Here is a 27558-nt window from a genome sequence, read left to right as displayed (position 1 = left end):
TGTCGTTTCTTTTATGATTTCCAAAAGAACTAATAATGCTTTAATCAACATCAAATCAGTATTTCTTCCACACACACAAGCAAAAAACAGTAAATCCAATTGACCTAAAAAGATAAAGACTCAACCATAATTCACTTTCACTACTTCAAACAATGGGATGGAATTTTCAAAATAAAAAAGAAATCAACTAAAACACTAAAAAATGCAAAGCACATAGAGCAAGAGGATACTTCAGAGATCAAGACACACTAGACCATTTTGGGAGAAACCCTAAAAATTATCAAGTTTTAAGGATCAATGTGACTATAACAGTCAAAATATATTCTAACAGGCTTTCAGTGCGACTATAATTGAAAAGCCCACACTGGTAGTGTGATTGTTCCTGGATAAAGTGTGCTAGGTGAGAAAGACTTCAAAAAATAAAAAATAATTTCAAAGAGAGATCCAAACTTGACACTATAAAGAATAAACTACTCATAACGAAAACCCATAATTATTCTAAATTACAAATCTCTAGGATGTTTTCCAAACTAATCAAAAATAAGAAAGATAAAAAGGAGGTTTGAAGGGCTATAAGCTCCCCAACGGAGTCACCATTTTGTTGTGAAGGAAATCCTTTCTATGAACACAAACTATCCCTCTAGTCTGATTGGAGGATCCAACAACAAAATAAATAAATATGTGCAAACCTTTCCTAGTTTATATCAGAAAAGACAAAGGAGGATAGATGACCTACCTCACTTTGATGCTAACACCCGTTGATGTCGTCCTCGATCTCCTCACTTCTAAGTTAAATCCTCTCTATATTGTTGTGGATGAATACCTGCAAGGAAGATAAAATAGAGATAACAAAAGCATACATAACATAATTCATTCTAACATAAATTATGTGACAAATCAAGCAGTATCACACTAAATGAGTAATGATTTACACACTTATGGAAAGAAAATACATAATGTATTATTAATAGAAACTAAGGGAAGCATACAACCACTCAAGACTTCATGTTGGAAGCCTCATGTGAGAAACAAATTCCGAGGGACAAGGTCAAAAATTTGAGGTCCCGAGCACCAAAATTTAAAGAAGAGAAAGAATAAGAAAAAGTAAGTGGGCTTGGTGGCTATAAATGAAATGTCAAAAAGTAAGGTAAGAGTAGTAGTTATCCCATTCAAATTAACAATGGAACTACTAAGGCAATGTTCAGTTCAGCCCATGATACGGTGCGTGATATCCATATATTAAAACGCTTAGTGACAAACATAGTAAAACTATAAATATAAATCAAATAGTAGGAGCTTGGTGTGCATGTGTAGATAGAACTGTTAAAATCAAGAAAAATAGAGAGAAACGTAGTAAAGGATTGGTGGAGATGTTGTATGTTGCTTGGTATAGATATGAGTTCCAAGTTTGAAATTAGAGTTTTGCAGAGATTGAGAAGATCAAATTGGTTGAAAACTAAATTGGATCAGGGGACTAGAGTCTCCTTCAGCTCTATGCCTATAAAGATCAGGGGGTTGGTGCCTACAAATTAATGGGATTTGGTTATTCTAGCAAGTGGGTGCTTGTAAAGAAAAGGTGATTGGTGCCTCCTATAAGTTTGTGCCTATAAAATTAAATGTAAAGAGAACTTGGTTCTTTCATTTACATTTTAATCAAATGAAACATTGTGGTTTTATCCCATATAGATTTCCACGTAAATATCCTATGTTTAAGCTCTATGCTTTTGGTGAACTAGTTTTATGATTAAATTTGTTTGATTGGACAAATAATTTTTAACAATATATATATTTCCGATTAACCCACCCAACCCCCTCCTCCAAGAATTATCTTGGTTTCCAACGAAACATCATAATACACCTCATTACTTGATATGAAGTACTAGAAGAAAATATTGTTGTAAAGAAGGACCAAACAACTACAACTCGAAAATAGAATATGGTATTTGTGATTAACTACAATAAAAATTGAAGGATACTAAGGCCATGGCTAAATCAATCGACATTGTGTTAGACACATGGGAATAATATTATGACAAAATTTATATCTAAATTGAAGATTAGAAATCTTTCATAAGAAAAATAAAAGACAAAAGTCATAAGCATAGTTTCTCAAAAGCATATATGTAATGAATAGAGAACTAAAAGAAGAGAAAGAAACAATATAAAGGCTAGAAGTAGAAAAGAGAGAATGGTTCTAAGAGGTTAATCTTGCACAAAAAAATAGACAAGGTAATCACACAAATCTAGGAGACATATTAACAGGTTCTATAAATGGAGGAAACAATATTAGCAACTTCATTGATATGAAGTGTAGAAACATAGTTTCATAATAGGATTTGGAATAATAGGGAGACTTTAGAGACTAGAATTATGTAGTTGTTGCAAGAAAGGCATAAGAAATACAACTAGAGCATCCAAGGCTACAATAAGAATCCCCATGAAATCCATTCTTCCATCCAAATCCATTATTTAACCAATCAAATTTTTTTTTAGAACTAATAGAACAAAGAAAACATCCATTTAAACTAATGAAGTTGAGGAAATTTTGATGCATTAATTTTTTGAGATTTGTCTTCCATCTCTTCCTTTCTTTGGGATGAAGAATATTTAGAGGTTGGGGGAGATGTTATAGGATCCTTAGTTAACAAATTGACTAAGTAGAGATCGACTAATTTTATTTCATGCAGGAGTTGATTGACATTCAAGTTGGTCAATAAACTAATCAAGCTAGTTACAATAATTATAACTACCTTTCATCTATAATCGAGTATATATATGCATTAATTTTCATTTTATATTAAGAGGTTCTCAAATATAATAAATATTACATATTGATTTCCCCATGATCACTCATTTTCTCTTCATCTATGTGTGTATGTATGTAAGTAGATCGCTAGACTGTAATTGTTATTTACTTATGTTGCACAATTAATAATTAAATTACAATGTAACCCCTTATATTACAACACCAAGTAGTATTTGTTAGGTCCCTATAATACTAGTGTAACCCCCTTATTATTATTGTTAGTATAGCTCCCTTATTGTTATTGTCATGCCCATGTAGCCCCCTTATTGTTAGTGTATTCCCCTTATTATTATTGTTGTGCCCATGTAGTCCTCATATTGTTATTTTCATACCCCATAGAAGCTCACTATTGTTATTGTTATGCCCTTACATTATTATTTTTATGTAGGCTCTCATTATATTATGACCCCTTAGGTTCCTATATATACAAAGGAGGTCTTTTCATTTGTATCATCCAAGAATTTTTCATTTTTATAATGTAAAGGAGGTTTCGCCCTCTAAGAGGATAACTTTTAAGTCGTTGATCTATAATTTCTATTGTTTTCTGAGCTAGTTTCATAGCATTTTGTATTAGAGCTTTTGATTCTAGGGTTTTGCTTCTTCAAACAATCTAGAAATTCCTTGTAGATTAAAATTGATAATTGTAATCTACTAAAATAATAGACTTTAATATACTCTACTCATTACTTGAAACAATTAAACGATCGTGAAATTGTGAAGCATACAAGAGAAAGAATTCAATCACACATTCCACAATTATTTCATGGGGAAAGCCACAGGTAAAAAAACCATACTATATGTATATTGCATTAGTCAAAAAATACGAGAAGATTACAATGCTTTGCTCAAGCCTGAGAAACCTTTGCACTATCTTAATTTGTATCACAACTTCCTAGACAAGTCGAGGCCAATACTTAACCAATTTTCTTCTTTCACAAGTCCCTACTTCCTTGCACTATTTCCTTTAGAATTAGCCCCTATTAATTAGGGAAATTCCTCAATTTTAATTGCGCAATCCTCATAGGCCTTCCTCCAACTACATGCACCACCTATACAATTCAAATGTTTATACAAATGATAGTACATTGTCCCTAAACTCCAATCTCAACTGGGTAACTCTCATATCTGACATGCATGAGCTATTTATAAGTGAATCATCAGTTAATTGGTTGATCACTACATGCACACCACACTACTAGACCTCCAACTAGTTCCTCCAACAGTTGGAACTAGTTTAACTAACTTTAACTCAGTTAAACTAAATTAATTAATTACAAATCAAAATCAACTCAACCAGGGCTCCTATAATGTAGGTGACACTCTACATGACTCAAGTTAGACCGTCAACTTGAACTAACTAAGCCAACTAAGTCAAATTAACTTAGTTAACTAATACAAGTTGTCATGTGATGTGGAATTACAATTTTATTCCTAATTTACTTCAAGGACAAAATTAAATTATGATTTTATTGTTACATTTTCAACACACCCTCTCAACAAGAAAGGGATTACATGTTGCCTTGATACTTCCTCTATGAAACTAGAATTTGCATCTTGGCAATCCCTTTGTCAAAATATAGGCATCTTATTCCTTTGTAGGAATGTACTCCAGCAACATGATTCTCCTCTACACACAATCTCGTAGATGCTGATACTGGATGTCAATATGCTTAGGCCGATAATGAGAAACCATATTCTCTGAGAGTTTGATAAAACTATCATTTTCACAAATCATTGTAGGTTCCATCTACTAAACAAATAACCCAACAAGGATATTCCTCATCTAGATGGCCTCACAAGTTTCTTGACTAGCAGTCATGTACTCTGCTTATGCTAAACTAAGTGCAACTAATCTCTACTTCTTTTTGTACTAAGAAACTATTGTCAAACCAATACTAAAGATTCCCCCTGATGTGCTCTTTTGGTGGGATGGACTACCTACCGAATCTGCATCTTTGAAGCCTTGCAACTTCACTCCCTCTATCTGTTTGTAACAAAGAACAAACTTAGTGGTGCCTCTAAGGTATGGTTCAGTTGGCTTAACCATTTCTTTGCTAAGTTGGTTAAGTGCAAAACATATGTCCGGTCATGTGTTCACCAAATACATAAGTGAACCCACAAGCTTCTTGTAAATAGTAGCCTCCACTACTTCTCTTAAATTAGAATATTACTTCCTTAAATTTCCTCATAGAGGAGTATCCATGGGTTTTTTGCTCTCCATGTGGAACTTCTTCAGTATATCACTGGCATACTTGCCCTGAGAGACAAAAATTTCCTCATCTCCTTGCCATACTTTCATACCAAGGAAATAATGCATGAGACCCACGTCCTTCACCTTGAGTTCTCTTGAAATATCCTCTTTGCAATATCTTACTAGCTTCACATCACCTATTAGAATTAAATCATCAACATATAATACTATAATCAACAATCTTTCTTCAACCACAATATGGTAAAGTTTCTCATCTACTTCAATTTTGGTGAAGCCAAACCTGGTGAAATAGTTGTCAATCTTGGTGTACCAAGTGTGGGGTGCTTGTTTCAATCCATACAATGCTTACTTGAGTTTGCATTGATGCAACTCTCTTTTGAAGGTCTCAAAGCCTTCCGGGTACTCAATGTACACCTCCTCCTCAATCAATTCGTTGAGGAATGTTGTCTTCACATGCATCTGGTGTATCTTCCATCACATTTTCACTGAAAGTGCTATAATAGATGTAATTGAAGAGTACCTTTATACTAAAGTAAAGGTATCCTTGTATTCAATTCCCTCCACCTGAGAAAACCCTCTAGACAAAAATATGACCTTATGTTTCTCCACACTCTCATATGTTGCTTGATTTACCTTGTAAAGCCATCTAGAACTTAGCACTGACTTTTCCACTCATCTTGGGATCGCTTCCCAAACACTATTTTTGATAATGGAGTTCTACTCGTCAACCATGGCATCAACCCATACTAGTTGTTGCACTTCTTCCTTGAATGAGGATGGCTCAATCTCTACACTCTTGCTCATTAGATCCATGTAGAGAGTGTGCCAATTGGATGACCTCCTCTTCCTACGCTATGACATGGGTGCCCCCACATTCTCTCTAGAATCATGCATAAATCTATCAAACTCTTTAGTGTTCTTCCTTCCATCTATGGGAGCCTATGCATGAGTGGGTGATTCAACTCTCTGCTCCTTTGCATGTGGTTACTCCACATTGTCCTGAGGTCCTTCCTTTGGATCTAAATGTTCTCCATCTACATGCAACTGAATATCCCTATCAAGGGAACATCTCATGGCCTTCTCTTCATCATACTTCACCTCTCTATGAACCATTGACATCCTATGACATGGCAGGTACACCCGATAGTTGTGAGGCATATTAGTGTAGCCCACAAATATGCCTGACTCAATGATTGGTTCAATCATTTTCCTTTCATCCTTGGTAACATGACAGTAAATTGATGAATTAAATATCCTGAAGTGTGCCACATCTCATTTCTTACCTGAAAAAACTTCTTCTCATGTACTCATCCCAAGAATTTGATGAGGACCCCTATTCTGCACATAACCAATTGTGTTGAATGCTTCAACCCACAAGTGCAATGGTAGGCCCTCATCATGCCACCCCATTTTTTCATGTGTTATGGGGTGTTATTAACTCTCGTTGAATGCCTTATGAAGTACATAATTTCTTGAATTAATTCAACACATATTCTCCATCGTTATTTCTCCTAATAATGTTATAGACATTTTTGTGCTTGACATCACTGAGCATGAAATGTCAATAATCAAGGGATCCAAAGTCCCTAAACATGTTGTTGCTACCCCTAGAGGAACAAGGCCAAGTAACCACAGCAATTCACAAAAGTTCTCCACCTGAAAACACTCAAAACAAGGCAATTCTAGATCATGTCAACTGCTCCACTGAGCATCTGCGCTGAATGTCAACTGCTCCACTGTCTACCTGCGTTGAATGTCAACTGCAAAGAAGGCTACCTGTGCTGAGCGAGTTTGGACAAGTGGCAAAGTCATTCCTCAAGGTGTCAATGCCCAAGAAGCTTCCAAAATGACACTTGGATCAGGGAATTCGACTAGTGATGAGTAAGAGGTTCCAAATCTCCAAGTGGAAGCAAGAACCTCCAAGTGGACTCAAGAACTGAAGTGGGAGAGGACACTAGTCAGTTTTATACCAGCCTAAAGCTGACTCATCCTCTCTCCAAAACTCCTATATATAGATCTCTCTCCATGAGGTCAAGGGAGGCTGGAATTTGGTATTTGCAAAGAATTGCTGTTGGTTTGTGGCTAGAAACATTGGGTGTGTTATGCTTTGAAAGGAGCTGAAGAAGGAATTCCATTCTGCTGGGAAGGAGATGCTGGGTTGGAGCCCTATGGGTTGTATCTCTTCCTGAATCCTGTTACTTTCAATAAAGCTATCTTGATTCTTTCCTATATGCTGGTGTATTTTGTATGATTGCATTAGTATATTTGATTTACTTCTAATCCTGAATCATTTATGAATATGTATATTTGCCTTTGTATTGTGTTCTTCTCTTGTCGCAAGTAGCTGTTTTCTTGTCACAGGTAGCTGTTCTCTTGTGATCTCGTGGGATTCAAGTAGTTGTTCTCTTGATCAAGCGAGGAGGCAAGTAGCTATGGATACACAAAGAGGAGAGGATCTAGTTCGAGGGACAACCACAAGACAACGATAAGTCTGCTGATCTCCTCTCTTTCATATTTCATAAAGGAAGAAATCATGATAGCTGTATTCGTTTGTTGTTAAGGCGCTGTCACACCTTAGGTGGATAGGATCGTCCTAAATAGGCATTTTTCCCCACAACAAATTGGTGACTCCACTGGGGAATAAATTTTTTATTCATTTCATTTGTGTTTCCGTCATTTGTTTACTTCATAGACTTGACAGCAATTCTTGAACTGCATCTTTCGCGGATGCAAAGTAAAAGTTGTTGCTTTGATCCAGTATGTTGGACATGTCTATGATCTAAACTAGATCCACAAATGATTTGATTGATCCTTGTGATAGTCTTTAGTACCCTATCAAAGCATCCCTCTATTTATACCTTGCTTGTGTTTCTGATTTGGCCTGAAACAGTTGATTTTTGAGCATTTTGTGACCCAGAAACCAAGAGAAACGAGAGTTTCTCTCTTCAGCGCAGGCACTGTGAAGGCAGTCTGCATTTCAACGCAGGTCCCGAAGGGGCTACCTGCGCTGAATGTCAAACTGACAGTGTTGGACCTACGTTGAACCAGTGTGGCCTTGAGCAGCTGGGGTTCTTTGTCCTTTGTTGCCCTGTTTTGATCTCTGTTTTTTGCAGCCTTTAACCAGCATAGGTACTAGCCCGATAACCCTTTTCTTTGCCTGAATTCCGCCCCAATTTTTGTACAAAAAGATTGTGAATGTTTTTATGTGTTTGTGGTGTCATTTACAGTCTTCCTTTGCATGAGTAAAGTAGTCTTTCTGTAGCCTTTGATTCAGATCTGATTGAGAGTGATCTTAGAAGAGAGTTCATTGGCTGTTTGTTCAGATTGATTATAGTTTTACTTTTTCTTATTGGTTTGAATTTGTCTCTTTCAAAGTATCAAAACAAGTCTTTATTTCGAAAATCGCAAAGTGATTGTAATCTCTTCTACCCTTGTTGATTTCGAAGAAAGTGAACTTGTTTATTTTGATCATTGTAAAAGCAAATTCAAAGTTGTGCAAAAAGCTTTCTTTGTAAGCATTTATACTAAGAAAGTGAAAACAAACACCTGCATTGTGCATTTTGCATTTGATAGTTTGCATGTTGGATTTAGGGAAAGTGCATTAGAGTGTGCTGATTGCTCTTTGAGAAAAGATAGTCGCTCTCTTTTCCCTTAGTAGCTAGGATTTTCAAAGTTGAAAGATTGTAAAGCTTGCTTATCATCTTAGACTGCATTTAGGAATTTGTATCATACATCTCGTGGTGAACCTTGAAAGGCAAACTTTAAAAAGATCAACCTAAAATAAACTGAATGAACCTAACAACGCTTTGTAACATAACACACAACATAGAGGTCTAGGCTAGAGACGTGTTCCGGCGTCGTTAAGCCTAGTGACTGTCGATCTCTAAGAAGGTGGGTGATTCCTCCTGAGAGACGGTAGCACTAGTACGGATTTGTGCTCCCACGTACCGTCGCGTATATATGGGGAGACCCCTATAGGCATATATCTATTATCCTTAGGAAACCGTGTCGGCCGCCCTACTGATCGCAATGCAGTGAACACAACATTCACGAAGATCGACCACCCGTACCGTAAAACGTATTCTGTGGTTTTGCGAAAAGTTTGGCACACCCTCTTCCTAGATCTCCAGAGCAGTTTCTTTTGGCCTTTTTCAGACTCTATAACAGAAAAAGTCCATCCGAGCATTTGTCACTTCGGGCTCGTTAAAACATCGAAGGAGACTAGAGTCATCTTTAGCTTTTTCTCGACTCTTTAAAACTGAAAAATCAAGTTGTGTCTAAAAAGTGTCGTTAACAATTTATTTTAAACGGAACAATCACCCTTTAATCCTGCGTTGATCTTTAGGTTGAAAAGATGGAGCACACTAACCAAGGAGTTCCCTTGGGTGGAAATCCTAGTCCCTTCTCCTCTTGGGGAGATGTTGGTGCGCCCCACATGGCCACATTGTCGCTTCCAGGACTGACAATTGGCCTACCAGTTTGGCTCTTTTCGACCAATGTCGTTCAAAATACCACCACTCCTGAACAGTCGAGTCAACAGTTAGATCAAACAAGAGTTGCCTCCCAGCCTTCCACTTCATCTTCCTCCCCTCCTTCCTCTTCGCTTGACGGAACTGGTCGATCAAAAAATCAGGTTCCTAAGGAGAAGAAGGAGAAGAAGAAGAAAGAAAGGAAGAAGAAGGAGCCTAAGGCGACTGGGGGCAAACAAGTGTCATCTAACAAAAATCCACACACCGCACTCGTAAGGCCTAAATCGCCATGCATCATATGTAGGGGAGACCATTTCCATAGATATTTTCCCTATATCCCACGGATACTAAGAGACTGGTCCCCCCGTTTTCACAATTCGGGAGCATCGACCTCTGATAGCCATGTCGACTGCTCACCGTCAACTAGTGGGAGTGAAGCTCCAGGACAGAATGGGAGAGTTAAATTTCCCTGCAGACTGTGTGAAGGCAATCATGCCATCCACCGTTGTCCCTTCTTAGACGAGGCAAAAAGAGTTCTGGAAGATCGCCCGATTTTACGAGCGAATCTTCCTCCTGGATATCAAAGACTCCTGCCAAGTCCCTCACTAGTTGAGAATCCAGCTGAGCCACTTAGATGGTCAGCCGAAGCACCTGTCATTGAAGAAGAACCGTCTGGATCCATGCCTGACGAAAGTCAAAAGGTTGATACGGCAGTTGACCCGGTTTTTCCTTCAGAGGCTCCATATTCGAATGACACCATCACTGAGGAGAATACAGACGACACCGTCCAGGTTCTCTTCATCAGCACTGACTCTGATGATCAAGGGGGCAATGCCGCCATTCCTTTGTCGCAGGAAGGAAGTTCATTAGAGCGCTATCCGGTCGTATATTCGGTCCCACCACCAAGCAACCTGGTTGCATCCTTTGATTGGAACCAACTAAGCAGACCCCGGTTGCCAGCCAGTGTACCATTCAGAATTATTTGTCAAATATACAAAATGGTAATGGCTGGCACTATCATTGATGAGGGGGCATCTTTGAGTATCCTTTCCTCTATTGCTTGGAAAGCGCTTGGTTCGCCAGCGCTTTTACCTGAGATGAGAAGTCTATCAGGTTTTGATAAAGGAACCAGTCGACCTTTAGGGATCCTCCCCAATGTGCCTATAACATTGAAAGGGAAGACTGTTCAAATGAACGTGATGGTCATTCAAGGACCCTTGGATTATAACCTACTCCTTGGACGAGACTATATATATTGCATGGGAGCTGTAGTCTCCTCACTGTTTAGAGTAATGTGTTTTCCGCATGAAGGAAGAATGGTCAAGCTCGTGGACCAACTTTCGTTTCCCGGATCACACATCGCAAATAGTCATGTGCCATCCCTAAATGGTCTATTCATGCAAGAAGTGTCTCAACCCACGGTCCGTCCTCCTGATGAGCGCGAGTAATCCGAGAGGATATGATCGGAACCCAGGGGGCATGCATCCTGGCCTGCTTCGGCAGGGAAACTTTGGGTATAGGGTAGGTTTCCGCGGGAGAATATGACTAGTCCGTACCCTGTCCGTGGGTGGAAGAGGGGTTGTTCTAGAATAAGATTCTTTTGTCAAAGTTGCGTGTTTGGCAAAGGTCATTCACCCTTGTTTATTTCGGTAGACATTGTCGAGGAAGTGTTCTGTTGAAAGAATAACAGAACAATATTTGGGTAGCCTGAAAGAGGTAAGCCTCTTTCGATTAAAATGAATGTTTTGGCGGAGGGTAAGTAGAGGTAACCTTGAAACTCTATTTTATACCTGGGGGCATGCAAACCTTTTGGAGTGCAAGCAAAGAGCGGTTATTTATCTGTTTTTTGGGATTAGTCGTTTCCTAACTTGCATAAAGAAAGGAGAGTGAGCATAGCTTTGGTAAGGCGCAAGCTCTATAAAAAATGGGATCTTTCATGAGACACTCTTATCTTATGACTGGGTATTCGAGCAGTTTTAGCATAAAGTTCATGCTCGTTAAAAAATAAATGTAAGATCCGAGCAGTTTTAACGCGGTCTTCATGCTCGTTAAGAAATAAATATAAGCAGTGAGCAGAGTTTCCTCCAATGTTTAAGCTCATTTTTAACTAAAAAATGAACCTATCCTGGTAAATAACCACTGTGATCGTAAATTTATCAACCATAAAAACCTTGGTCGTGTTTGCACCTACCACCTCCATCTTTCATTTGGCCGATCGTTCACCCCCATATGATTGTTTACCCATTTTGAGGAACAGCTGCGAAGAGTGATTTCACCTAGCCATCCTTGTGACACTGCCATGATTGGAAAATTCCAACCTGTACCTGGAATCAGTTGCTATCCCTGTTTATCACTCGTTCCTCAAAAGACGAGTCTTCTTTAAGCTCTTTTCAACTAACTCGTAAAATATGAAAATATTGCCGAGTTTTGGCCTTCCAGCTCGTCAAAAGGACAGGAAGAGCTATCCCTCCTCTAGATTTTAATCTTTTTGTACCTAAGGGATTATTGCACAAAAATATCGAGCGCTTGTTTTGTTTGGCTCGTTAAAGATATCGAAAACTCATCCCTTTTGTATTGTTTTATACTTTTTCGGACTTAAGGGATTAGATGACGAAAAAGGAATTTTGGAGTTAACTTTATGTACCTTTTCAGACTCTCTAAAAATGAAAAGGACCGAGTTATCCTTGTCGTTAGACTCATTAAAATTATTAAATAGCGACAAACTTGTCTTTAGACGAGAACGAGTTTCCCTATCGCTAGGCTCGTTAAAACATAGCGATGGGCTTGCCCGAAGGGCAGGTTATAGAACAAGCATATGTTATCCTCCTCAAGCTTGACAAAAATAAAGAGGTACTGGTCAGCAATGACTGGGGAAAAATTGGGAAAAATCAAGAAAACTTTGATGGTAGCAGGTCGCTCTTGAACATGACACTTTTCCTCCGTACCACAATCGGGTTGGGTTGTTTCATTCACCGGTCACATCACCATGGTCTTGCCATACCATCCATATTTGGGGTAATGCTACCAATCCATCGCATCAGTGTCGCCATATGTTCAAGAGAAGTCATTCAGAAAGAGTCAACCGGGTCCCATCCACTGCCATACATTATCCTTCATCCATTCATGACCGCCACCCTGAATCATATGTCACAGATTGTTTTCACCTCCATTAAAATCATTAGCTCCGTTCCGTGTCATTGATGTGGGATTCATTAAGGCCCTCCTTTGACGGATCGCTCCTTGTCGACATCAGCTCATTATCCAAGGAGTTGATCTAGGAACAACCCCTTCAGTACTTTGAAGCTTGCATGCCTCAATGGCAAGTTTCTCACTTCCGGCGACAGGTATACATCAATGACCTTCGACCGGAAGATTTTGCGTGGTGTTCGACGCCAAGTCCTTTATTCACACCACATGAATTGTACTAAAGTACCTTGAGGGTCATTATCATTATCGGTGATTCCTCTCGCGCTTGTTAACGGTTTACATCATTGACCGGTAATCAAGCGATGTCTTTCCATGTTTGACTTCAGCGCAATTCTCACATGGATCGACTTGTACTTAGAGTGAAGATCGAACGAGTTTGAAGACCCTGGATCTAGTTTCATCCATCCGGGCTGCGATATATATTCAGGAAAAATATAAAGACATTTGACATTTACATCATTGCAGCAGATGATCATCCTACTTAAAGGATGATAATTTTCACCAAAATTATCAGTCTACCATCAGACGATCGTCTGTTCTATGTACAAAAATGAATTTATAAAGCTGAGCATGGGAATGCCTGCCTCAGCTAGATCATGAAAGCAGTATGAATCATAATGTATTGTATTGTATTTTATTACAGGTCTCCTCCCAGCAGATGGATGAACTTCGGACCCTCCTGGATAAAGCATTTCACCCGATAAACGACCTCATACTTTAGGGGGCAACTGTTATAGACATTTTTGTGCCTGACATCACTGAGCATGAAATGTCAATAATCAAGGGATCCAAAGTCGCTAAACATGTTGTTCCTACCCCTAGAGGAACTAGGCCAAGTAACCACAGCAATTCACAAACGTTCTCCACCTGAAAACACTCAAAACAAGGCAATTCTAGATCATGTCAACTGCTCCACTGAGCATCTGCGCTGAATGTCAACTGCTCCACTGTCTACCTGTGTTGAATGTCAACTGCAAAGAAGGCTACCTGCGTTGAGCGAGTTTGGACAAGTGGCAGAGTCATTCCTCAAGGTGTCAATGCCTAGGAAGCTTCCAAAATGACACTTGGATCAGGGAATTCGACTAGTGATGAGTAAGAGGTTCCAAATCTCCAAGTGGAAGCAAGAACCTCCAAGTGGACTCAAGAACTGAAGTGGGAGAGGACACTAGTCAGTTTTATACCAGCCTAAAGCTGACTCATCCTCTCTTCAAAACTCCTATATATAGATCTCTCTCCATGAGGTCAAGGGAGGCTGGAATTTGGTATTTGCAAAGAATTGCTGTTGGTTTGTGGCTAGAAACATTGGGTGTGTTATGCTTTGAAAGGAGCTGAAGAAGGAATTCCATTCTGCTGGGAAGGAGATGCTGGGTTGGAGCCCTATGGGTTGTATCTCTTCCTGAATCCTGTTACTTTCAATAAAGCTATCTTGATTCTTTCTTATATGCTAGTGTATTTCGTATGATTGCATTAGTATATTTGATTTACTTCTAATCCTGAATCATTTATGAATATGTATATTTGCCTTTGTATTGTGTTCTTCTCTTGTCGCAAGTAGCTGTTTTCTTGTCACAGGTAGCTATTCTCTTGTGATCTCGTGGGATTCAAGTAGATGTTCTCTTGATCAAGCGAGGAGGCAAGTAGCTGTGGATACGCAAAGAGGAGAGGATCTAGTTCGAGGGAAAACCGCAAGACAACGGTAAGCCTGCCGATCTCCTCCCTTTCATATTTCATAAAGGAAGAAATCATGATAGCTGTATTCGTTTGTTGCTAAGGCGCTGTCACACCTTAGGTGGATAGGATCGTCCTAAATAGGCATTTTTCCCCACAACAAATAACCTTCAATTTCATGCTAGTGTCTTTCTCAACAAGTGCCTTAAATTTACTAAATTTATATAATGTATGATCTTTCTTCTAGATAAAAAAATATAGAACTAGCGTGAGAAATCATCTACAAATATTACATAATACATATTCTTGGTTGAGGAGGCTGTTGAGAACCATCCACACACATCTAAGTTAACTCTTTCAATGATTTCCTGTGCTCGATTGTGCTTATCATGGAAGGTGCCTTTGGTGTACTTCCCTAATGTACACCCTTTGCATGTTTCTCTCTACTCTAGTGCACGCTTGGGAAGTCCTATAAAAAATATGTTGCATGATCTTCAATGCTCCATGGTGCAAGTGACCCTATCTTCTATCCCAAAACTCATCGATGTCTCGTCTCTACACCTTGTTTGATTTTGTGCTCTAAGTAGTGAAACCTTCTACATCTAATTTGTAGAGGCTCTTCACTTGAACCCTGCTCTGCATTACTTGTCTTGAGGATATGTGATGAAGGAAATCCTTTCATTTGCTAAATATTACATTGTAGCCACGATCCTCCAACATAAATTAAAACTAAATTCTTCTTCAAACCCAAAACATACATGACATCTTTTAATATTAAAGGAGAACTAGACTTCCTCTGAAAAGTAACAGTACCGATGTTGGGCGCACTATAACTCTCATCATATCCCATTTCGATGTGCATATGGAGGTCCTTTTCCTCAAATTCATTGAAGAATTATTTGTTGTCGATCACATGGAATGGGGCTCCACTATCCAGATATCACACACTACCCATCACCGATGTCACCATGCAAGTGATGAAGGTGAAATCCAACTCGAATTTTGAAGCAGAGCTTCAACTGCTACTCTTCTTAAGGGCTTCTTGCTAGCCTTCTTGTGTGGACACTTCGTGGCATAGTGTCCCAACTCATCAAAGTGAAAAAAATTAATCTTCGGCAAGTCCTTCTACTTACCACCCTGACTGGAATCGGATTTGGAATGGGATGAATTTCATTTCCTTTCTTTTCCTTCTAGCTAAGGAAAAATTATTCTCATCATCATGCTTTGATGAGGATCCATGTCTGGTATTCTATTGAATCTCCTCTCGGACCAAATTGGACCATAAATTCTCCCACTCTTGTAGATTCTCCCTCCCATTTACCGAATCCTAGTAGTCGATCTAGCTCTTGGGAAGGCCTAGAAGTTTTAGGTTGACCAAATCGTCTTTAGAAAATATAACACCACCACTTCCAAGCTCATCTCGACATTGGGTGAACTTGGTCAAGTACTTTGGTATTGTGTCACCCTTCTCCATCTTGATTTTTCTAAGCTTTTCCTTCAATTCCAGGTTCCTATGGTCTATGGATTTTCCTTACCATGGAGGTTCGAAACAATATTATCTTGAACTCCTTCTAGGATAATCCTTCTCACCTTTGCAACACATTTTCTCCATTCTACCAGATATTGAGAATCAGTTGTTGAAGGCTTAGAAATATCTTTGTCTATGAATTCCTTAAGCATTTTGTCTTCCAAACCTACCTCCATCTTGTCCTTCCAAGCAATATAGTTCAAAATACCCTCACAGAATATTCGAGTCTCAATTTGTAGAATGACATCCTGCTCTCTCTGTAGAATGATACTGCAAATTTGATTTCACTTGTAAAAGAAAAACTCGTATTCTCCTCTTCTAGAGTGATTTCTACTCTACTACCATGTGGAAATTCCTTGTAGATTCAAATTGCTAACTGTAATTTACTAAAACAATAGACTTGAATATACTCTACTTATTAGCAGAAATAATTAAATGAGTGCGAAATCACAAAGCATACAATATAAAGAATTCAATCAACACATTACACAATGATTTAATGGGGAAAGCCACATCTAAAAACCCATATTATCTATATAATGCATTAGTCAGAAAATATGAGAAGATTACATTGATTTCCTCAATCCCAAGCAACCTCTACAATATCTCTATCTATCTCGTAGCTTCCTAGACAAGACGAGGCCAATACTTGACCAATTTTCTGCTTTCCCAAGTCCTTATTTCCTTACGTTGTTTCCTTGTGAATTAGCCCTTATTACTTAGGGAAATTCCTCAATTGGAATTGCACAATCCTCATAGGCCTTCCTCTGACTGCATGCACCACCTGTATAATTTAGATGATTATATAACTCATAGTATATTGTCCCTAAACTCCAATCTCAACTGGGTAACTCTCATACTTGACATGCATGAGTTATTTATCAGCGAATCATCATTTAGCTAGTTGATCACTGCAGGCACACCACACTACTAGACCTCCCACTAGTTCCTCCAATAGTTGGAACTATTTTAGTTGACTTTAACTCAGTTAGTTTGAATTAATTTATTACAACTCAAAATAAACTCAACCATGGCTCATATAATGTAGGAGACACTCTACATGACTCAAGTTAGACCCTCAACTCGAATTAACTGAGCGAACTAATTCAAATTAACATAGTTAACTAATAGAAGTTTTCATGTGATGTGGAATTCAATGACAAAATTAAATTAGGATTTTCTTGTTGCAATTTCAACAAACAGGTCATCGTTCCATTTTCACTATAACATTTCTTATACAAGGCTTCAAATGTTAAAATTGCAACCATGTGGAGAAAAAATATTAATGAACCCAATGTGTGAATTTTAGGTCTTGGTTCTCTTTATTTTTAGAGATATTATATGAGGAAGTTAGAGCTTTTGCAGGCTCCATAATTCAATCTCAAACAGGTGACCTACGAAAAATCGTCATAACTTTCGCTACAAGCATCATATTGAAATTTCATAAAAAATTATTGAAATCGCATGGAATTTATTTTTTTTACATAATTTTAGGGATAAAGGTTAAAACAGTTACATGTGGCATTCCCTACAAGTTTGCTCTACTGAACCAACCCATAATCAAGCCATTGCAGGAGATTGGGCATAACATTATCTTGAAGAATCTGAGTTTGGTTTGACTTGTGGAATTTGAAAGAGGACTTAGAGGGATACCACAGGAATCAATTTCATACCTTGGAGATCTAAAATTATAGAGCTACAACCATTTCAAGATCAATATCCTAGAAGCAAAAAAAGGGTGTGTATTTTTTTAAAATTGCATAAGATATCTTTGCAAAATCACTTTGAAGTGATTCTAAAGGAATATTGAACCATAAATATTAGTATTGGGCTCTAAAATTCCTCCCCAAAAAAAAATCCACACCCATTAAGCCCTCATAAAGCTCTACTATGATGCATGAAGAGGAAGAATTGTAAAATGATATATCAAAATTACGGGATCAAGTGCAACAAATTTTGCTCTCACAAAGAGAAACCAAAGATGAAATAAAAGGGGAAATGGCTGTTTTAAAAGAAGAAATAAAAGGTGACATGGATGGTATAAAAGGCAACATGAAGGGCTTAAAAGTATACATGGAAGGTTTGAAGGAAGGTTTGAAAAAAACGCTACAAGGAATGCTTCCTGATGGGGAAAGGGCATTCCATGAAACTCATCAAATAAAAGAAATGTTAATAATGATTTTAGGGGCTCCAATGTTGGGTTTAAGACCCACCACATTCCACATATTGATATGAGGAAGTTTGATGGGAAGGATCCGGTAACATGGATACTACATGTTATCACTCCGTAATTTCTTAAGGTTGTAGAAGAAACCCAGGAATAATCATAGAACCACTTTTAAACTTAGAAGCTATCCCTTTTAAAATTAGAGCGGGATCTCTCTATTGGATTTAGATTTGATTTTGTGGGATTTTAGGCTAGTTATTAGGTTCATAGTTTGGTTTTTGGAAATGTTTGTTTTAAACTGCAAGGAAAGGCCATTAGGAAATGGAGTCAAGTCTTAAGGTAATCAGATACAAAAGTATCATAACATATTTGAAACAAGGGAAGGTAGGTATGCTATTGGATCTTTGAAGCTTTATGGAGTGAAAGGGAAGAAAATATTCATATTCAATTAAACATAGAGAATTTTACCATGAATTCTATATTAAATCTCAGTTTGAAAACATATATATTGCTTATAAACTAGGACAAAGTGTAATTAAACAAGTTCATCCCTTCATCTTATTTTAAACAATAGAGATAAGAAGTACATATGAAAAACAAAGATATAACAACTTTACAAGAGAAAAAAAGTCATCAATTTTCCTGACACATGAATCCTAGAACGATCTTTTGTATTAATGAAATGATCACTTTTAGCTCAGTGAACAAATTTACATTAAAGTATGTTTTCTTCATACAAGTCTCAACCCTTTGTACTGCTTTATTACAATATATTTATAGACTTTTTGCTAAACTAATATCACATTCCAAAAAGGAATTGATTACAAAATAATATCTAACAATTTCTGGAAATAATACTAATAATAAACTAAAAATCAAATAATATCTCCAATTTATCTACTAGAAATATTGAATTATTGGCAAGTATCGTGCATTGAAATTTGGAATTGGTTTACTGACTGCTGGAAATATGCAAAATGATAGTCAATTTACTTATGTTTTTTTGCTAGGTGTCCTTTTAATGATGATATCTTCATGCCCTTGAAATTTGAATTTTGTGACGTTATCCCTGAAGATTTTTCAATTGCTTGAATTGATTAATAATTTTATGCCACTTTTTACAATGCTTCAGCAATGAATTTTGTGACGTTATCCCTGAAGATTTTTCAATTGCTTGAATTGATTAATAATTTTATGCCACTTTTTACAATGCTTCAGCAATGTCATAAAACATTTTGGCAGGAAATATTTTATAAATGTTTTCCAAATATTCTATAAATGAATTTTATATTTCTCTATTTTCATGAATTTACTAAAATAAATTTTGAAAATAATTTCATCCCATAAATCCATCCACTATTCAAAATTATTTGTTTTTTTTCCTTCCCTTGCAATTTCAAAACCATGTGTTTTTTTTCCTTCCCATGGATTTTCAAAACCACGTGTCGTTTTTTCTTCCCGTGGATTTTTAAAACCATGTGTCATTTTTCCATGGTTGGTAAAGTAATTTTTACTTTCCCCTTTTACTTTCATATGTAACCTTATTTCACACCTATAAATATCCTTTTACTACCTGCAATTGTAAATTCATTTCACCTGTAAGTCTTGTTTTAACTTAGCCTTCTAAACCTCCCATTCAATAACTTATTTCATAAATCTATGAAATTCTCCTTTCCTGCCATATTTTAATAAAATTTGAATTAATACGGATAATGGGTTTTTGGAGCGGGTGGGGGTAGGTAGTAAGTGGTTTAGGCATGAAAAATTAGAGTGGTTTAATATTTAAGTGTTGGATGGGGACACAATTTACTTTGGCTTTATGGATTTGACTTTTGACTTGACATATGTAATAGGATTATGAAGTGGGAATTTAATGGATATGGTAATTTGGGATGGGGACACAATTTACTTTGGCTTTATGGATTTGACTTTTGACTTGACATATGTAATAGGATTATGAAGTGGGAATTTAATGGATATGCCAATTTTAATGGCAACGTGGAAATGGAAAGAGATATGGTGGAGTATAGAATAGGGTAAGATAAAGTTTTATTTTATAAAATATCATTTTATTTAAAATAAAGAATCAAAATAATATTTAAATATAATGATTTCATATCCCCAAAAAAATTAATTTAAACTTCAATAAAACTTTGATGAGGGAAATTGAAAATTGGGTATAAAATCCCATTTTGTTTATTTTATCAGACCCTTGTAAATGAGCTTGAAACTCTGCATACCTTACTAAGCATGTCCAAGGCATAAATTTTTCCAGAATTTATCATGCGCTAACATCGACTCGAACTGGGGATGTTAGCCCCCATGTGGGGTATCAAAGAACCATAGCTCCAATGCATAATCATTCAGTAGTCATCACATCCCTCAACTTGCAACTTGTGACCTATTCTAAAACTCAAACCTTTGTACAAACTTGAAATGATACTGAATACTAAAAACTTTAAACTAAATGGTGGAAAACATGCTTGCCTAGTAAGATTATTTATGTATAGACAATCCTATTCTAATAGCTGAGAACCAAATTCTTGATTTCAAGCAATGTAAAACCTCCAATATAACCAATCAAAAAATTGATCTATTACCTGAGCTCTTTGATTGTTTGTAAGAAAAATCAAAACTAGAACTTGTAAGGGTATTGGAAATTGATTATAAGCTTGATCTTCACAATAGAAACATAATCAGAACTATGTAGTGAACAATTCCTCCCTATAGACAGCTATGGGATTGTGAAATACATGAATTCTTTTTTTATTTTCAAAGTATTTTTCAAATTTACAGTCATGTTTGGGTAGTTCATACGTGATTTCTTTACCATCATACATTTTAAGCTTTGAGTCACCAAATCTATTCTCAAAAAAATCCTCAACCTCAATACCAAAATGCAACACTACCACTTATTGTTTTGGCTAACAAAGGTTCTCAAAGAAATGATTTTGACATTGTAAATTGTGGACATAAATTTTAACTTCTAAGGCCTGAAGGTCCTTCTCAATTTTTTCAGCAAACTCTGTTAAAAATATGGTCTTGGCTTTAGAGCTACATTTTCATTTCTCTAGGTAAATAGGAAAAAAATATGAGAAAGCCTCATCAATTTGATCATCATCAAAATTATCCCAGTATTCCTTGAAACCTTCAATAGATATATGTTTTTCCACATCTTGTCATATTTTTTATCAAGAAACCTGATTAGTGTGAAGTGGAGTCGTCATGGGTGTTCTGAAATCTGGATTCTTTGATAATGGATTATTTGGATCAAGTTGAAACTTGATTGGAGTCGCTAGGTGAATGATTCAGTATTCCTGTGTCTAATCATTGTCCACCATCAACAATTACATATGAAACTTGATACTCTTTTTTGAGGATGATGAAACCTTGTCCCTAGTATGGTCACCAAAATGTTATCACTCTGTAATTTCTCAAGGTTATGAAAGAATGCCACAGGTAACCACATAACCACTTTTAAGCTTAGAATCTAGCCCTTCTAAACTCAAAGAGGGATCTCTCTATTGGATTTCGATTTGTTGTTGTGGGATTTTAGGCTAGTTATTAGGTTCAGAGCTTGGTTTTTTGAAATGTTTGGTTGAAACTACAAGGAAAGGCCATTCGGAAATGGAGTTAAAGTTTTAGGGTGGTTAAATATAGAAATATCAGAACAAATTTGAAATAGGGCAAGGTAGCTAGGCTATTGGATCTTTGAAGCTTTATGGAGTGAAAGGGAGGAAAAGATTCAGATTCAATTAAACATAGATAATTTTAACATCAATTTTATATTTAATCTTATTTTGAAAAACATTTATATTGTATATATGCCAGGATAGAGTGAAATTAAAGAATTTCATCCCCTAATTATCTTCTAAATAATACAGATAAGAAAGACATATGAAAAATAGAGATATAACAAGTCTACAAGAGAAAAAACATCACCAATTTTCCTGACACATGAATCTTGGAATGATTTTCAGTATTAATGAAATGATCACTTTTAGCTCAGTGAACAACTTTACATTAAAGTATGATTTCTTGATACATGTCCCAACCCTTTCTACAACCTTATTACAATATATTTATAGACATTATGCTAAATGAATATAACATTCCAAAAAGGATCTGATTACAAAATAATCTCTAAAAAATTATTGAAAAAATATGAAAAATAAACTAAAAGTAAAACAATATCTCCAATTTATCTGTTGGAAATATTGGACTGTTGGCAAGTATCATGCATTGAAATTTGGAATTGGCTTATTGACTACTGGAAATCTGCAAAATGATCATCATTCTACTCATATTTTATTGCTAGGTCTCCTTTGAATGTTGATATCTTCATTCCCTTGAAATCCGGAGTTTGTGAAGTTTTTCCCTCAAGATCCGTTAATTGCTTGAATTGAATAATGATTTTATGTCATTTTTTGACATTTCTTCACCAATGTCATAAAATATTTTGGATGGAAATATTTTATAAATGTTTTCAAAATATTTTTTAAATTAATTTTATATTTCTCTATTTTCATGAATTTACTAAATGAAATTATGAAAATATCTCCTCAAATAATTGCATCCATAAATCCATCCACTATTCAAAATTATGTGTAGTTTTTCCTTCCCATAGATTTTCAAAACCATGTGTTGTTTTTCTATGGTTGATAAATTAATTTTTACTTTCCCCTTTTACATTCACATGTAACCTCATTTCACACATGTAAATCTCATTTTACTTTCACTTGTAAAAAGTAAATTCATTTCATAAATGTATGGAACGTTTCATTTACATGATTCTTAAGTGAAAAAAACATTTCGGAGGCCCCCTTGGTTAAATGTTGGAGGGGATGGGGGTCTAAAATATATCAATAACCATGGCTTAATATTTCACATATCTCGAGGCATGAAAAATTAGGGTCGTTTAATAGTTAAGTGCGGGGTGGGGACACAATTTACTTTGGCTTTATGGATTTGAATTTTGATTTTACGTATGTAATGATTATGAAGTGGGAATTTAATGGATATGGTGATTTTAATGGCAACGTGGAAATGGAAAGAGATAAGGCGGAGTATAGGATAATGTTAGATAAATTTGATTTTATAAAATTTGATTTTATTTAAAATATAAAATCAAAATAACCTTTAAATATAATGATTTTATATCTCAAATAAAATTAATTTAAAGTTGAATAAAACTTTGATGAGGGAAATTGAAAATTGGGTATAAAAACTAATTTTGTTTATTTTTTCAGACCCATATAAATGAGCTTGAAACTTTGCATACCTAACTAAGCATGTCTAGGGCATAAGCTTTGCCAAAATTTATCATGTGCTAAAACTATAGATGGAGCAATACTTTGATCTCCATGATGTGAAGCACACATAAAAGGTACAAATTGCATCCTTATGTTTAGAACCCAATCTGTTTGTATGTTATTTGGTGTCACCTATTACAACTTTTTGCAATTGTGTCAAATGATGTCTAATGGTAGCCAAAATGGGAGAGCCTAAGTGCAAAAAGGTCAAAGAGGAGAGCAAATATCGGAGGCAGAAATTGCAGGGAGGAGGCCAAAATCAAAAGCTTAAGTCTCAAAGACAAAGGGAAAATTGAAATATAAAAACAACTATCGAAATTTGGGACCCAATCACATCAGAGCTAGATATTGGGAAGGCTAGCAGGAAGGCATATGGGAGGTCAGTTTTTCAGATGATTGAAAGCATCGTAACTCTTTTTAATTACTTTTTAAAAAACTTACGATGAAGAGGGGCTCTGATTTAGGTTGGTGTTGTAGCGACTACAAGCACCCTCCAAAAATTTTCCTTAGCTTCATTTTGGAGCCTCACTAGCAATCATCCTCAGTAACATGTCTTGCATCATTAAGCACACAGGCTTCAACTATTTCATAGAGTCTTATCAGCCTGTGCATTGAAGTTTGATGCACCCCCTACACAACTTGCTTTCCAGACTTAGTGCCAATTGCTGGTTGAGAAAATCCCTCTAGGAATTGTGCAATTCTAGAGGGGAAGCATCCTTCCCTCCAAAAATTGTACAAACCCAGTTGGACACCCAACTAGGATTGAGAATTACACAATTCTTCCTAACAATATTCCTCTAAAAAAAATGCACAATTCGTCCAAGCACATTTTCTCAGACTAGAAATTTCATAATCCCCCTAGAACATCCAGCTATGCTCAGCCTAGGAACAATGAAGATTTTCGTCCCAGGCTCATTGACCAATGGATGTACCTTCAGGTTCACTGGTTCCCTCCAGGACCAAGCCAAACTGATTTTCATGTATGGACATATTTTCCGAAGGAAACATGAAAATCCATCCCTAGATCTAGGGATATTTTTTTAATAGCTGGAGGTTACATGCAAGGATCATTTCAGAAACCTCCCACCAAGTGTTACTTTTCCTAGATTTGTGGCATGCATGTCATAACTTCAATTTTATCAAAAATTATGAACAAGATGTTGTAGATCTCATTCCTCGCATCGATCCTGCAACTTTGACATTCCACACCAGATCTAGGAGTCATCAACACATTCAGCTCAGTTTTTTCAGGGTAAGCTCGCTTCGCATGTCTTGGGTTGTATTTTTGTCTCTTTTTGTGTTTCATCTTGTGTGAATGCTGTCCGCTTTATTTTTTTGAATGCTTGTTTTTGTTTGCATGCATGTTAGCTTATACAAATGTTGTTTCAATTTTCATTCGCATCTCACTATTGTCACATGGATGACAATGTTTTTGCACTGACGATCGTCATTGCAACGACCCGCTTCACACACATGCATGTGTATTATTTTATAAATCATGCACTTATTGTTTGAATGCATAATCATTCACTTTTGTTTGCACTCATCTCATCATGCATTCAGACTTCTCATGTTTTCACTCACCCGTCAGCTGGTCTGGGCTACCTTGACCTAGACAATGCCTTGCCCGAGTAGCACTACACATTTCCAGAAGCGAAGGCTCTGCCTTCCCTCCAGAAATTATGCAAGTCTAACCCAACATTGACCTCTAGGTTTTCATTGTGAAATTCTTGGAGGTAGTGTCTTGCTGGCCCCAGAAACTGTGCAATGCAGTTTGATGGTTTCATGTCACTGCTAACTAAAATTCCACACTGTGCAACTTCAATCCTCAGCATGACAGGCTGGATAGCCCATTGCACAATTATAGTAGTCAGTCAGCCTCTACCCTAACTATGTCATTCACAGTCTTGTTAGTTATTATCCTAGCCTCCTGGTGAAAATTGTGCAATCTTCACGGATAATCACACAGGTATGCTGCATGTCGGTCCTCCAATTTGTTTTTGTTTTCAAATGACATATTTCTTGACATGAGTGTTGCTATGTCTCTAGGTATCATAGATGTTGTATGCCTCGTAGCAGAATAGGTACAATGGCTTTGGGGAGAGCAGAGTTAAAAACACTGTTAAGAGCGTAACTCAAGATGTAGTTGATCAAGTGTCTTTGAACTTGCCTTTCTAGGAAGACATTAATTTGTTCATCGAAAACGATATCAAGATGAATCGCAACAGTATCATAATAAGTAACAACATTAGAAACATCAAAAGGCAACACATCGGCACATGATGAATGTATGAGGAAGGTTGTTGACAACATAGAGGCAGAGAAAAGTTGTAAGCTCAAAGCAGATCCACTCATGACAAAATAAGCTTTGGAGATTGAGAATATGAGGTGATAGTGTGACACAAAGATCGTGTGAAGGTAGAGAGAGAAATATAGAAGGAGTTACATGTGTTGAAGCAACAACTTAAGTGATAACATGACTTGCACAAATGAGATAATGAGTTACAACAAGAACAGGTACAATAGGGGGCGCAACATGAACAAACAGATGCTACTATGCCCATACAAGATATAGATCCATCCCAACAGTTGGCACTGAGAAGACAAGGTGAGCAATGTTGTTGATCACATGCAAGGGAAATAATGGTATGCATGTCATTATGCACACACATGTGATTCCACCATTTTGGAACACTCACCAAGGCGAGGATAAGGAGATATTCCAAGTAGAGCTAAACATGAGTTCTAACAAGTTGATGCACATGGACATCAAAACATGCTTGGAGATCAGCACAAATAGTATGCATTAGTATGTTGCTAGTCCAAATTCACTCAAGATGGTGATGTGTACATTAATAGATGGGTTAGACAGAGGAGCCATATCAGTGTACCCGAATGTAATAGAGGCAAGAGTTTGCTTTCACCAAGATGTCACCATTGAACACACAGAAACCATCATAGATTACCAATCTTGGCATCAGTTCGCCACTATCGACCATCATGAGGATGTCGAAGAGTTGGTCTCACCAAAATGGTCCCAGTGTTAGTCATGTCTTGCATGGATTACTCAAGCTATTTTGTCTCACATGGGCACATGTGCGAGCTATATGTAACGTCTTGTCAAGTGGAAGTTCAAGTGTCGATAGTTGAATGTAACAGTCATAGAGTAGTTGAAAATTCATGAGGGTAGGTTAATACTCACAAAGGGGAATGTGAAGGGTCAGCACACCCATTTCTATATATAGTACATCATAACTCATTGTAGAGTCTTTTGGTCATCCAAGCTTCTGATAGGAGTATCTTAAACAAAGCTTGGGTAGTACTGTAATGAGCCTTGGCTTCTCCACTATGCAGAGCTAGTATATCTCTTTGGAGGAGAAAGAGATAGTGAATGTAATGTTCTGCTGTTGGAACTAGTGGATGGTCATGGTTGTACTATATGACTCGAACTTTCACTTCTTAAATTAATAGAGTTAGCACATTTCATGAACATGTCATATTGTATCTCAGCTATATTGTTTACTATAAATGATATATGTATCTATTTTCTTATGCATACATGTACGACTATTTTTTGGATATGTATGTATGAATCTTACTAAAATATGTTATTCGTTTAATCACCATTTTGGATTGCTAGCTTACTTGCCTTCCAATTTGTGATGCATCTTTACTCGTGTGTTCCCTTCTCAACTCTGGGATTTCATAGGTTTCCAAGGGGTGCACTCACCTCACCATCTGCGTGTTAGAACCCTTCATGTACCTTCCTTCACTTGCTGCATATGTCACACCCTTGCCTCCAACAAGGACATATAACTTTCCTCTACGTGAAACCGTGGTCAATGCAATACTGAATGACCCACTGCTGGGACTCCTACAACACATTTTGTAAGGTCTAGATGGGAATTCTTACCATGGAGATCCCATGACATGTTGGCGTGTCTAGCACCATCACCATTTTGGTGCTAGAAGGAGGGCTAGATGATAAGATGAGTCCTCACATCTGTTTTAAATCTCTGCATATCTATCATGAATAACTACAGAGTTTCTCTTTCAGAGTGTATGTCTTTTGGAAATGACTTCATTCTCCCAAAAAATCTCTCAGATAACTTGTCACATAAAACATACGATGGTGGAGGCTACATAGCCTTTTTTAGGAATGCGGTTGGTGTTGTAGGCTCATCTTAAT

This window comes from Pinus tabuliformis, chromosome 2_2 (assembly GCF_031772625.1).
Source record: "Pinus tabuliformis cultivar Carrire ecotype Pingquan chromosome 2_2, CPIR1, whole genome shotgun sequence".
In the NCBI taxonomy this organism is placed as follows: domain Eukaryota; kingdom Viridiplantae; phylum Streptophyta; class Pinopsida; order Pinales; family Pinaceae; genus Pinus; species Pinus tabuliformis.
Note: the sequence above shows the minus strand (reverse complement) of the source record.